Here is a 14,714-nt window from a genome sequence, read left to right as displayed (position 1 = left end):
CAGGCTTCGTGGTTTACATTGCCTCTGTGGTTGTGAACAGACTCACCGGGGTCTGACCTCGCAGGCTGGCTCCACTACAAAGCTTTTTTTTTTCTTCGCTCGGCTGTTTATCATCACGCAGTCAAATTCCTCGCTGTGCGTTTCATGTTATACTTTTTCTTGGATCGGGCAGGAATGAGTGTTTTCACAGCTATAGTGGGAATCCGATTATCATACAGGGATAACAGTCGTCATGGAAACCAAGGATGGTGCATGGTGTTAAGCCATCCCTGACACATCCTGAAACATTGGGAATTAGTGTGAAAACGCAGCTCCCTTAAAATAAAGATGTGGCAAAGTCTGTCTCTCATATTAGGCACATTCTCAAGCAACAGATCATATTTTTGCTTTATCAGCCTGCATGTGTGGGAGGAATACAACCTGTGCTTTATAGAAACACCACTTTGTCACATATTTTATCATAATTCATGCATACTTTGACACAAAACACCAAATATCGCATATTCAAAGAAACAGTGGCTAAACACAATTTCATTTTGTGGTGTTTAGGCTTTAAATTGGCTCAGAAACTGTTAACTGCGCTCATTAAATCACCTCAACTAAACTTTAACCCTATTATCAAACTATGTTAATACAACTTAAACTTTGCTCTCATCTAGCAGCCGGGAAGAGCTTGCCAGACATTTTCTGATCATTTATTTTGTGTTTCACCATGTGTATTAATGTCTTTGGAACATTTGGGAAAGAACTGGCTGTAACAGCTGCTGCAGTGAGGACATGCTGTAGGACAGACTCCAAACAGATTCATGTCGAGGTACCTTTTTAAGCTCTTGTCACCAATCAAAGCCACATGTTTGTTAATACAAAAAAGAGAAAGAAATCTGTTCACGATCGAGCAGATTTCGGTCAAATTAGAAGGAATACAGACAGATGCAAAGACCACGCGGTGAGGGTTACACATGCACGGATGGAGAAAAGCAAATTATAACAAATATGGGATTTCTGTTTGCTGTTGGTGTATAAAGGAGGATTAATGACCTGCAGTGGTTGATAATTCAGTGTAGCTTTTTGACGAGAACAATCAAAATGTGTTAGAGAAGAACTGAAATAATGATTTGAATAATTGATTAGCTCTAAAATGCAAATATGTGCTGATTTTCTTAATATTATATAACAGTAATTTAAATACATTTGGGGGTTTCGGTCTGTTGGTCTCACTAAACAAGCACAATAAGGAAATTTAATCAGGTTCTGGTAAACTGTGACAGCCTATTTTTCCAACATTTTCTGACAAATAGTAAATGAAGCCCTGGTGTAGCTGAATGTAAAGCATGTAAGGCAGCAATTTTGCATATATACTGCTCATAAAACTGAAAAATAAAACTGTAATTCAAATGTCAGAAATGTGTAAATTCTAAAAAACAGGATGCAAGTTTTGTGAGAATCTCGCCCGACTTCGTGAAGAAACATTCATTCAAGCCTTCATTGTCTAAGCAGATAAGGCTCAGACAGTTTGTCTCATTATCGCCAGTGCGGCAAGTGAAGGCTGGACTTCCTGTGAGGGACAGGATGGGGGAGCGCAGGTGGAGAGAGATGGAAACAATGCTGTGAAAAAGAGATAAATGAAGCCAGAGAGTCTTGGCCACGCTGAGAGAGGACGGCCATCTGCGAGCTCATGCCGCAAGAATCTCATCTTATTACCACCCGTCCTGCAGAGTGAAAACTTTGTTTCCCACCTCTGTGTTTCTCCCCTTGTTACATCTTTTCAATATTTTTCAAGTTCTGAAAGAACAGTGCTTGCTGAAAAATGTCTTAAATTAGGAATAAGTAAGGGATAGCATAGTCCCTGTGCCAAATATTAAAGTTTATGCCAACAATGCTACTAGAATTGGGTCTGTATGGCAAAGACAATAAAAAACTATTTGTACAACATAAACATCAAAATAAGCTACTCAAGCTGTAGGAGAAGCACAGCTGACACTGAAGTTAACCTGTTAAATTTTATCTTCCAGACCATGTAGTTAACAGGTATATATCCTTTCCTCCATAGACACAACACGTCAGTCCTTCTCGTCCAAGCTAGCACTCCAGTGACAAATGAAGTGTGACATACATTGCCATGGATACAGGTACAACTTTATCAAGGATAAAATACGAAGTCTAATACAGGATAGGACACAGCCATGAGTTTGGTAGGAATATAGCAATTTTACTATCTTTGAAAGCTAAGTTAGAAGTGGACTGGATGTTATTCTGTAATGAGGACCAGAATGATCCATTTTAGATTTCCACACTACTGTCTGAATTTAAAACTGGCACCTGCATTAAAAAAATATCAACCGTGGAGACACCCTTCCATTACTGCCCTGTAATCCATCAGGCAGTGAGCACAGGCTGGAATTGGGAAAGCATACACAACACAGGCAGACAGAATCAGCACAAAAGAATCAAACCCTAACGCATTTAATCATTACAGGGACAGTAGATGTCTGGGTCATCCATTCACCACAGAGTGATACACTGCCATGTGGTATTGAAACGCAACTCATGGTCGACCCTGAACCCTCGACCCAACCCGCCTGCACAGCGCTGCCTTGGGTCCACAAACAGCTCCCGACTCACTCTGGTAAACACAACAACGCACAATATGCCCGCGCACACAACAAAAGACATGACTCGGAGCGCTGTCACCACTCATCATGCTGACACAAAAGAGGATGCAGCTCAGATACTGTGTGAGTGGTATAATAATGTGCACACAGACATGATAGGATATTTTCCGGATGCTCAGGGACAAACAGGCCCGGATGAACGGGATCAATCCAGGAATCAATACAGCGATGGTCTGGTGGGCATTAAAAGCTCAGAGGACTTATGCATTTTAGGAGCCAAATAACGTGACAAAGGAGGTCCTTGAATAGCAGAGTGACCTGCCTTGTGGCCTTGTGAAGGAGCTGATGAAAGAGATACATCTTTGAGAGTCACACAGCTGCTATTATCTCCCAGTGTAGGCGTACGATGCTTCTGCCATTTTAGGAAACATTTCTTTCAATGACGCATAAAAGAAAGCAGAAATGTGTGGATATATATGTATATGATCTGGCTGGCACCACACACTGCGCTCGAAGGCGGCCAAGATTTCCTCCTTAGTGCCAGTCAAGCTTACTAGAGCGTGATGTGGGCTGGATTGATTGATGGACTAAAGGGGAGAAGGCAGGTGGGGTAAGAGACGTGCACAGAAGAGAACCCGAGGTTAGACACTGTCACCGATCTGACTGGTGCATTCAAGGAAAAAAAAAAAAAAGGTTCCTCTCGGGCGTAATTCAGCTCACTAAAAGCTCTTAAACCTTCAGCTCCGGCACAGCCAACACTTCCCTGCTCTGGTCCGGACTGAGCAAACATGGGAAGAATAATGTAACTGACATAATATTTTCTTTTCCAATTACAGATCTGTTGTAAACACTGACCTCCATTTTATTTTTCATGTCAGCGTCTGCGTTGTGTTAATTTTTGCCTGTGTCACTTATGCTACTCGCACATTTTCAATGACTGTTTGCAAAAAACAAATTTGAAGAATGTAATTACATGTATATCAGTCGCGGTACCTTGTAGCACTTCCCACTGACTGGTCTGACACCTTTTGGACATGGGACAAAATAATAAACTGTGCTATTGTGATGGAAGACAAGCACCAACCAAAGAAAATCATGTGTGAATAGAAGAATTTAATCTCAAAGATATGCAAAAGGGTCACTATTGAGCGCTTTCTATGATAGTACAACAATCCCAAAAGATAAGGATGGCAGCATTATATGTGATGTAACCAATATGTGCAGTTTTTTTTTTTAAGAAAAGGCTTGTAGTGTCTATAAGAGCATGGGATTGTGGTCTTAATCTTACATTACTCAGTAATAGAGTGCATTTTCAGACGCACATCTGGGGCTCTAGTGTAATTTTGTTCCCCCCGATGTGTTTATTTTGTTTTGGATGGTATGCAGTAGGTTTTGTCTTTTTCGTAAGACTTTTTAACAATAAAAAAGTACAATATTACTGGACTTAAATGTGAATACAAGTGAGCAATGTTAAGCATAAACACAACAAAGACTTTCATTAATGACAGATGTGTTGAGTATTTTCTTCATTAAAGCTAGTGAAGGTGATCCAAGATAGTTGATTTTTGAGTTTCATTCCCAGGTCATAAAATACCAACGCTCTGGGTTAAAACTTGGGGCCAACGCGATGGTATCTGATTTTTGGAGGAAGGATATTTCCTCTCTAGTTGACATATCATTTCATTGCATTAAATGAAACTTTGAGTTAACATACATGAGATGAGTAGTGTAAAGAATAATCAGGATCCATAAATTAAAATATTACACACAAAAGAAGCAACTAAATAAAGAAACAACAATCAGCACACAACAGGACAGAAAGGTTACTGCAATGAAATGGCAAACACCAGTCTGCCGTTGCAGACAGTAACCATCAAATTAGGGAGCTGTGCCCTCTAATAGTAGTAAAACAGGTTATCTTGGCCCCTGCACTCACTCCCTAAAGACATTTTAGTCTCCAGTGTGAGCCCTGGCCACGCAGCGACGGTTGGTGGAAGCGGTAAATTAGCACAAAGTATTCAGTGAATGTCAAACTCAAGCCACTGTAATCCAGCGACTCGTCTCTCTCTGTGCATCCTGGGTAATTTGTTTCTCCTGCGGGTTTATCATATCAGGGGCCAGAGAGGTTATTTATAATGACAGTTATGGCAGAGATACAGAGACTGAGGACTGGGTTTCGTGAAAAGGGAAGGAAGGAAGGAAGACTTGATTAACACTATTATCAAGAATAGGATGTTTCTGAAATATCAGTGTTATAATTTTAATTCCTCACATTGTGTCGTTCAAAAACAGTGACCCCCCCTCAACTTTGCCAATCAAACTTCTTGGGATTTTAACTTTACAAGCAAGCAGCCTTGGGCGAGATGATGGAGGCTGTTAAACATGATACGACAGTGGTTTTTTCACACTTCACATTTTCGGGAACAACGCTTTCCAACCAAATAATTCAGTCGCAACTTTTGGAAGTGGGTGAATGCAGCGACGGATGAATAATGCATGAGCTAAACATGCTGCCGTTAATCACAGCGACCTCCGTGCACACACACACCTCCACTTTTCTCCACTGATCTGAGAACAAGCGATGTGAAGAAACGGGGAAACCAAGCACTGCCCAAACATTTCACTTCCTTTTCTCTGCCCACTTCATCGTGGCTTGCTGAAATTCTTCACAGTGTGCACAGTTACTTGGAAATGCAAAGGCACTGATTGCATTTCACCAGGCTTTTCAAAACCCGCTTTTGTGCAAGTTCTCACCAGATGAATGCAGGAGAAAAGGAGAATGTACACTCACACAGACGCCCGCTACATGACCCACTTGCCTCTCTGTACTCTGCAGGAAGAGGAAGAAACTGCAAAGGCTCTTAAATGAACCAGAAATTCAGCCCTTTTTTTTCTCCTCCAGCTTCGCAGTTCTCAGGACACATTTCACAATTTTGCACATGAATGCAGTGTTCATTTGTGTGTATTGTCATGTCAATGCACTGCAACTGTAAGCCCCTGTGAGACACATCTGTAATGGAATCTGTTTCTCCCATAGTGGACATCCTCGATGGGGGAGCTGATAATATACTCCCAAGTGGACATCTAAGATCAGTGATTACCCTCCATTTACCACAGCCACTCTCCTTCAGGGCATGTCGATGCATCAAAGGACAGGGTTTGGAGAAAATGCCTGATTTCAAGATAACCTCCTGGCTTTTTCCTTTCTGTGACAGACTTTTGACATGATAGATCCTTTAATTGCGTTAAACCGGGACTGACTGGAAGCTTACAGAGAGATGGTGACACCACTGAGCCTGGTAAATAGGGAAGGGGAACCGATGGAAATTCAATTTCTTTCCCAAACTGATGTAGTATGAGCACAAAGACTGTTACCTCCCTGTTGGCTGTGTCAAAATCAAAGATCGTGATCAACAGATAAGTCAAATTGGTGTTGTTTCTCTAAGACGGAAGGTCAGTTGGCGGACATGTACTATATGTGGTTTAAGAATGGGTGTTGTTAAGATTTTAGATACCCATCCGACAAGGTGTCCACAATCAGGAATTAAAAGACAACGTGTGCCTGTTGGATGGTTGCCTCAAGGGCATTATTCTGCTGACACCATGTTCACTTGCCAAAGACAAGCTCATTTGCGTACATTTTTCACTACAGACCTTTCGACTTAGCAGTGAAAGGTAAATTAGTCTGCTCAGCTCATTGAACCCCTCAGATCAGCTGTTTGCCAGACAGCTAACATTATGGTAGCAAGATCAAAAACACAATCCTTGCGTACGGTTTAACAGCAGTACATGTAATTTCATAGCATGTTAAACCAGACATTTTACCGTCCTTGGAATCGAGTATTCAACCTGGCCATGGTACAATTATGGATACGGCAATCTGGGTATTGGGTTGATATTCCCATGCAAACTCTTCACATTTTTCTTTTGATAATCTAAATCTGCACTTTGCTTTGATCACATCATTATTCTGGATCTTTTCTGATGATCACCTTTCTGATACAGAAACTTTTGGTGCCGTCTCTCCATTAATGTGAGATTCGAAAGCCCTCAAAAACCCTCATTAATGAAGATCAAGCCATGTGGCACACTGGATAATTCATGGACAGGAAAATGAGATTTTCAGCAGTACATGTCAATATCTCCTGACTATGATGCAAAATGAGCGTGATGATGACAGTTTTAAAGTGAGACATTTCTTCTTACCTTTATGAATTAGCCTTATTTCACATTCTGTCCAACACAAAACAAAGCTGTGCTTGGTGCATCAATGACTGACAACCAGTTGGTTGTTGCTACGCAACAATTAAAAAAGTTTGAGGTGTGTCACTCTGCAGCTTTCCTTTACCTTTCAGTAACCTATGCTAGAAAGAAATTGCACTTCCTTGGTGCTGTCAGCTTTGCCCCCTTTCCTCTGCGTAAATAAAGGTCTCTGGGGAATACGCAGCTTTCTGTGGAGTCAGAGATGTTGTGATAGAAAGTAGCTCTTCTTTTCCACTCAGATCGCAGCCGACAGTGCACTGATTTTCACAGCGCAGTGACAAGGACGACAGCTGCAGCGTACCAAGATGGAAAATATATCCTCGCCCCAGCCCCATTGCTAGCCTCCTTCCCTTCATCCCTTTCTTCACTTTGAGCCCAACTCAAATCAACTCTCTCTTCATGTGCCCCACCTCCTGCCATCAGTGCTTCTGTTGTCTGACTCCTCTCCTAGACGGAGGGTTTATTGATGGGATGTGGACTTGAAGAAGAACCGACTACTTTGCAGAGGTGGCAGCGGCCTTTGTTGTCGGGTCAGAAGGGGAAAGAAAACATGTGTGAACTCTCTCCAGCCTTGTCTGTTTGACACGAGGAAATTACCTTGCAGTGGCCAGCGGTCCGAGCGCTGTCTAACCTGCCACGTGTGCCTGTTTTCTCACTGGGAAAGTCCACAGTTTATTAACTCCACAGAGACAAAGACATCTCGGAGGAGGAAGAAAAATGGCCACACCTTAGTTTCACAGCGTTGACAGCTGATGGGAAAACGAAGCGAGGCAGGGCAAAGGGGAGGAGACTGAACGGATGGATGCCTCCCAGTTCATGACAGCGTTGAGCCGAACAAACACAGCCACACATGTACTCGCTTCTTTTCTGGACCGTGTTATTAACACACCAGTGGAAAACACTTAACTCATGCCTATTCAATTATGCTAATGCATACATATACAAATGACCCTGGTTAGTTATTAGCTGTCTCAATTAGGGGACATGTGTATGGGGGTTTAGAAGAGAGAGAGAGAGAGAGAAGACGAAAGAGAGGGAGAGGAGTGACGGCTGGTTTGCTGTCCACTGGTGATAACAGAAGCCTTAGGGCAAGACTTGTTCAGCCTCTTATTGTTTCTGTCGGAGTGCGCGGGTTGATGGTGGGGGGGCTGGAGATCCTTTGTACTTGGAGGACTTGCAGCGAGGCACAAAATCAAAGTCATGCTGAGTCCATGTATGCATATTTGTGTGAAAGTGTGTGCGTAAATGCATACAACGGAAGTGGCTCTGATCTCTCTGGCTTTTCTTGGTGTATCAGCGCTGCGACGACGCTCTGCCAATCTCTCTCTCCTGTGAACTCCGTCACAAGAGATCAGAGTACAGGATACAGCGAGCTTTCATCCAACAGCCCTTACAGCAATAACCCGTTTTCACATCTGATTTCACACCCTTTTACTGTGTTCACACATAAGATGCAAAATACATCTAATTAATTCATGAAACACCAGCTACAGAACATGACGCCCCAGTTGTTTAAAAAAATGATTGCACCGATGAGTGTACTAAATTTTAGATTATACAACAAATCTGAATCATGAGGCCGCCGTTTTAAAACGCTTTGCACGTACATGCATATTAAAACCATGCATTAAAATCAATATAATGGATCGACAAAGCCATAACTGACTCATACATCACATTTATTACAGCCAGAGCAGATTAATCATGATGATTTGTAGTGTGAAATGAGGCATGTTGCTATGGGAGAGAGCGTTCGTCTTGGGTATGGCACACTAATGCTGAGGAGCGCAAAGCTAAGCTGGGCAAAAAAAAGAAAAGAAAAGCTTGCAGTCAGGATTTGTGGTCACAATGTTTGCCAATGCAACACAAGGTCATATACACATTTCTGCCGCGTCATCAAGGAGCCACTGCTGAAGCTAGTTGGGAGTAGAGAGCCCGAAGGACGCTTTCCATTTTACTGAAATACAGTCATTTTGTAAAAGAAGACAATACAAACCTAATCATGGCTCAATCCGATTTCCAATTTTCCCCCTTACCCTTTATTTTCAAGTGGCCCCTTAACCCTCAGAACAGCCATCAAGACCCTCATACATCATCAGCTGTAGGGCTGCACAATATTGGAAAAAAACTGACATTGCGATTTTTTTTTAACCCTGTGATATATATTGCAATATGAAAAAATACAGGAATTTTCATCAAATGACCTAAATAGCACATTATATTATACTGCACTGCTGCTATCTTGTGGACAATTAACCTGCATGGATCTTACCTGTTTTTGCCATACTGAGCTGTGTGGTACCGACGTAAATGGTCAAACTAATTATTTGTGTTGTGTGGTCAATATCATCCTTCTTGCAGCCAAAATAATTCCGGATAACTGACGTTGCTTTTGTTTTTGGCACTGAGTCTTCATTTTCGGGGAAATTTCTCTTATTCGCTGCTCATTTTTCAGTCTTGTTACCAGCGACTCACTCCATGTGCAGGGGTGTGGTCTGCTTCAGCACAGTGAATTAGAACTAATGTGATTGGTGGATCGCTGCCCATGCAGAGTCTGCACGCACAGTGTGTGAAATTAGATGAGTTCATTTGCCTCCTACATCGCAGGCCCTGCGATGTGACTATTGCACACATGTACATCGTACATCAGTTACTGTGACAATCCTGGTATTATTACAATACCATTTCCCATTTATTTGATGGAGACAGAAAAGCATGAACACTCGCAATTCAGTCACAACTTCAGGCTAGCAGTTAAGTCATCAAATAAAAAACACCAATGCTTTAACCTGGACACTAGCAGAGTTTTATAGGCTAACATCAGCAACTCCTGCCCTTACCCTGCCGGTCTGCACTGATATCAGAGGAGCGGTTTAAGGCCTTTGCAAACCAAGTCAGTTTTTTTCACAAGTTTTATTAATCCATCTGGTAAAAACATTATGCACTGAAATCTTGCCCAGCAAGTGTGATGCGTTATTATTATTTTATTTGTTGTGGAAAAAAATGTTTTTTGTTTCCAAAAAAATAATGACTTGGCACAGAACAGACTGAAAAAAGGGACAGATCCAGATTTTCAACATAAAACAATCCAATGAATCTTGATGTGAGAAAATCGGGAGTATTTAGGTGGCTGGTGTCTATGAATCACTACAATTTAATGTGGATCTTTGATCTGGTAAGCTTTAGTCATGGTTAAGAAGAAATATAGAGGGATATGGGGCTATTAAGTTTGATATGGGATTAGGTATAATTGAATTAAATGGGACTGTTGGGCCTGTTGGGTCCAGTGCCATTCTACTTAAAAAATATAAGAATGTAGAACATCAATTAATCAAACCAAACTAAATGTCAATGAACCCATTTGTACACGTAGCAATGTAGTCTTGGGATCTTGGCATTCACAAACTTACATTTAAGCTCCTGGAATCATCATTCTTAACATGACCTTGGGTCTGCAGATGATCAAAACGACATAAAGCCACAGAGCTATGGCAAAGTGCCTCATGAGTATCCCTGACTGTGAGCCAACAAAGATTTAATGCTCCAGTGAACAACTTGTACGATGGCAAAGAAGCACATTCCCTGTTTGTAGGCTTTGCATATTTGTTTATTCATCCAGGCTACCTGGTTAAGTCCTGAGCACTGTTGCCTGTGCACTCTGACAGTCACTGTTGGTTCGTAAACACAAATAGATTAAAGTTGGTAAATATTCCGACGCTGCTGTGCCTGCACTTCAGCTACGCCGCCTTCACAGCCATAATGTAAAATCTGATATTCCCCACAGAATATTATCTCATTATCGTATGACTAATCTTTACAAACAAGGCAATATCCTCCCTGCTTTGACCCCATGAGCGTTATCTTCCGTCTGATCTCTGACTACAGTGTATGGACTGTTGGTGCTGTCCACAGAGAGGTGGTGCTGAGATTTCACCCTCCTCTGCTTGTTGCCATCTCTCTCACTCACTGCACAGAAGTGCTGTCCATGGTTCTGAATCAGTGCTGCACGCTCTGAGCACACAACCTCGTCCCACAGAGAGAAAAAATATTTTTGCTGGCTGGGTGACTGGGTGGAGCAGCTTGGACCTCGTCTCAGCCGGGTCCGTCTGCAAGAGTCACACAAGGCAGAGCCTCAGCAGGCAGGGAGCTCCACGCCCCGTTTGCTTCAGAACTGTCACATGTGACAGCGTCATCTACAGAGAGAAGGGGGGGCTGGAGGCCTGACCACATCCCTTAGATGGATACAAAATATGACTATGGATGTGGCTGTCTCAAGAAGGATGATCTCAGTGTTTGCTAAAATGTGTGAATGTCTGTGACAGAAAAGAGTCAGAAGCAACATTTCCTCTCCTTTCTGGTCTAACTTCATGCCTGTGTTTTCAACAGTCAAACCAAACACATTGTGAATGTGCATCCAGCGGGACGTTGTGTGAAAAGAACGGCTGATCCCTGCACACGAGAGGCTGACCCTGCTCCGTCCTGTCTTTCCCCGGAGTGTAAAAGCCAGCCAATCAGAGTGGATGAGTGCAATGAGTCACGGAGAGAGCGGACTGCATCCAGTCGACCGAAAGGAGCTGCCTGCCGCTCTGGGCAGGGAAAGCTGTAGCGTCCGTGGATGGAGTGATTCTGGTCAGGACACACACCAACACCCACATACAGGAGAAGCATGTAGAGTCACATATATCTTTTTTTGGGTAAAAATTTAACAGACCTAATGTCAAAACTATATTTTTTTCCTCCTTCCTCCTGTCCTTCGCTACCTTGTTCAATAAGATTTATGTGACAAGTCATTACTCTCAAATGTTGCCACTCCATGATAACTAATCCACTGTAACACTGCAAGGTTGTGTGAAGGTCAACATGTTGCCTGGATCCAAATACAGGCTGAGCCGTGTTTAAGCTTCACAATGGCACGGTACATTAGAGCTGCAATGATTAATTGATTTCTTAATCAAAAGAAAATTAGTTGCCAACTACTTTGATAATGAATTTCAATCAAAAAGGTATTTTAAAAGCAAAAAACATCAGAGACTTGCTGACTTCAGGTTCTTTAATGTAAGGATTTGCTGTGTTTTTTCATCATTTCTGATGTAAATGTAGATAGTTCGGGTTTTTGAGTGTTGGTTAGACAAAAAAATGTCAATTTGAAGATGTCACTTTGGATTCTGATGAGCATTTAAAGACTAATTTACTACCGTATTTGTGAAAATAATCAGCAGATTAATCAATAATGGAAATAAGGTACAGTGTGTGTCACGTTACGTCCATTAGAAAAACAAAAACACTGTGTGAATGGGCCATATGAATGGGTGCTAAAGACGCTCATTAACTATTAATGCGATGGGAGATCTCACAGCTGGATACACATCACACAGCGTGGACACACACAAGCAACAAACAGTTGTCAAATCACATCACAATGCCAGCCTCAAAGAGAAAGAATCGTATTAAATAGCTTCCACAAATGACTCCAGATTTTTACACATAAATCTAAATGGTAACAATGGCATGAATATGAGAGGTGAGCAGATTGTCCGGGTCCACTTGGCGACGCAGAAATCCATTTTTCCAAGAAGCCACAAAGGCACGGAAGATGTGAATAAGATTTATTGAAGCCTGTCCGAGGATAAAGGATTTGGAAGGTGGTGGAAAAATGAAGTCAAAATCCAACTGAATTAGTTTCTCTGCGTTTGAAAAGACTGGGAGCTGCGTGTTAGCTTTCATGGCTTGCTCCTGCACAAGACAATGGAATCAAATAGACGGTGGGCTATTTGAAGCCACACAATCTACCAACCTTCACCTCTTTCATGTTTCTAAATGAGGGAAGAAGAAAGAAATAGAAAAGCGCAAATGTTATTAAGCACAGTGCAGCTTTGTTCAGCCTCTGGCCCTGTAGTCTGTCTTTGTTTAATAGTCTACTGTACGTCAGCATGTATGAATGCAGGGAGGGATGGGAAAGGAAGAGAGATGGACTTGTTCATTTCAGTTGAATCCGGGATAATGAGGATGGAGAGAGGGAGATAAGAAACGACAAAGGGGAAATGACAAACAGCAGGGAAGGCAGGGCAGTGATTCGATTACAGTATGACTTCTCATTAAATGACAAAGCCCTGGGTTGGGGAGCCGTTGTATCAGACTGTACAACTCCTGAATACAGCACGTCTTTTTTTCTTTTCTTTTTCCTTCACCTCTCTGACTACGCTGCTGCCACTGTCGATCTGGAGCTCGACCTAACCCCTCCGTGGGAGTCAGCTTATCCCTGTCAGTCACTAATGTCACGATTCCTATCAGCTGTAGAGTCACATGCAGCAACAGGGGCTTCAAGGAACGATTATTTTCACTGCCTCATAAACCCATCAGTCGTTCGACAATTTTCTTATATTTTTGGACCAAAGTGTTTCCCAAAGCCTGAAATGACACCCTTGTTTTGTCTACAACCCAAAGATTTTCACATTTTAGAAGATGTATATTTTCTTTACTCCTCTGACCTTAAAAAAATTACACAAACCGATTTATCAGTCATCCAAATACCTGGTGAAAAATTTAGGCAGCTCTCTCCAGGTCTCATAAATGTAGATGGAAACAAAACAAACTGATCACAAACCAGTTTTCAAGGCTCTTCAAAAAAACGATGCCACAGATACAGTGTGGAAACCTCAACTCGGATCTGTAGTGAGAGTATTTCACACTAAAGTACTGCAGAACAGGACAGTCTTTCCAGTTTCTCCACACTTCATCTGATTTAGGAAACTATTGTGTTTTCGTTCTGAGTAATCCCCATCATTGTAAATCTGACATGCGCCTGACATCTGCCATCCCGCATGACGCCTCCTCCTCATCTTCCTCCTCTTCCTCTACACGACCTGACTCTTTTGATCACAATTACAGTACGAATGTCCTGCGAGCCACGTTTGCTGACACAAACACACACACACTCACACAAACACACATCACAAGCAGCGTGTTGTCTCCGTTTCAACCAGGCATCACATGTATCATTTTCACTATAAACACGCTTCCTACGATCCTCTCTTACCTGGCAGCACGCTGTCTTCCCCGGCTCCTCTTAAACAATCCCAGCGAGGGGGTTCGGACAAGTTCTTCCTTTGCTGTGGGAGCTCGATGTGGCACTTTGAGAAGAAGAGGGAGAAGAAAAAGGGAATAAAAACAAAGGCTCAAAAAGCAACGTCCCCTTTTTTTTCTCTCCAAACGGCGGCTCAAGAAGCACTCGCGATCACACACTCGCACACCCAGTCAACAGCTCTGCCAGACGAGCAGCTCGCTGTTCCTTCCCTCTCTCTCTCTTTCTCTCTCTGTCCGTGACACTCGCCTCCTCTCTTCCCGCCCACCTACTCCAGCCCCCTCCCCCAGCTTCTCTCTGTCTCTCCCTCGCTTGCTCGTCGCCTGTCAGACAAAATGCACACATCCCCTCTATCTCCCTGCTCAGTATTTTCTGACATTTCCCCCCCTCACACCTCCTGCTCCATGAAAACAAATATCCACACACAAACTTATTCTTGCTTTATGATATTCTGCCTTGGAAGCAGACAGAGCACTGAGAACAAATGGTGATGAAGCATTCATATTCTACATGATTACAGTTCTGACTCCATGTTTAACACTTAAACTGCCGCTTGATCTCACTTATTCCTCTTTATTGCATCCTCTCCTTCTATCTATTGTCTCCTGTCTCTCCTTATGGCTCTCTAGTGTATTTGATGCTGCTCACGTGCTCTTCTTCAGACAGCAAGTCAAGGGCATTCCCAGAGTAAGTGTATGCTAATGCTCCGCCTCAAGGAGCTGCCTGGCGTCCCCTCGACTCACAGCCCGACCAGATGT

The 14,714-nt window shown here is 42.6% G+C and overlaps 1 protein-coding gene across 7 annotated transcripts in view; it reads right to left on the bottom strand.

The window, feature by feature from the left end:
* syt1a (synaptotagmin Ia) overlaps nt 1-14,714 on the bottom strand; it is a 173,140-nt gene that overhangs the window by 70,980 nt on the left and 87,446 nt on the right. For 6 of the 7 annotated variants that reach the window (XM_037121618.1, XM_037121624.1, XM_037121620.1 and 3 more), the window contains one exon: nt 13,912-14,005. The exons of the other annotated variant lie outside the window; for it this stretch is intronic. The gene's annotated coding sequence lies outside the window, so the exon portion shown is untranslated. The remainder of the gene's footprint in view (nt 1-13,911; nt 14,006-14,714) is intronic. 7 annotated transcript variants of the gene reach the window in all.

Source organism: Acanthopagrus latus, chromosome 14 (assembly GCF_904848185.1).
Source record: "Acanthopagrus latus isolate v.2019 chromosome 14, fAcaLat1.1, whole genome shotgun sequence".
NCBI lineage: Eukaryota > Metazoa > Chordata > Actinopteri > Spariformes > Sparidae > Acanthopagrus > Acanthopagrus latus.
The sequence above is the reverse complement of the archived record's forward strand: the minus strand, read 5'-3'. Positions and strand labels throughout refer to the sequence as shown.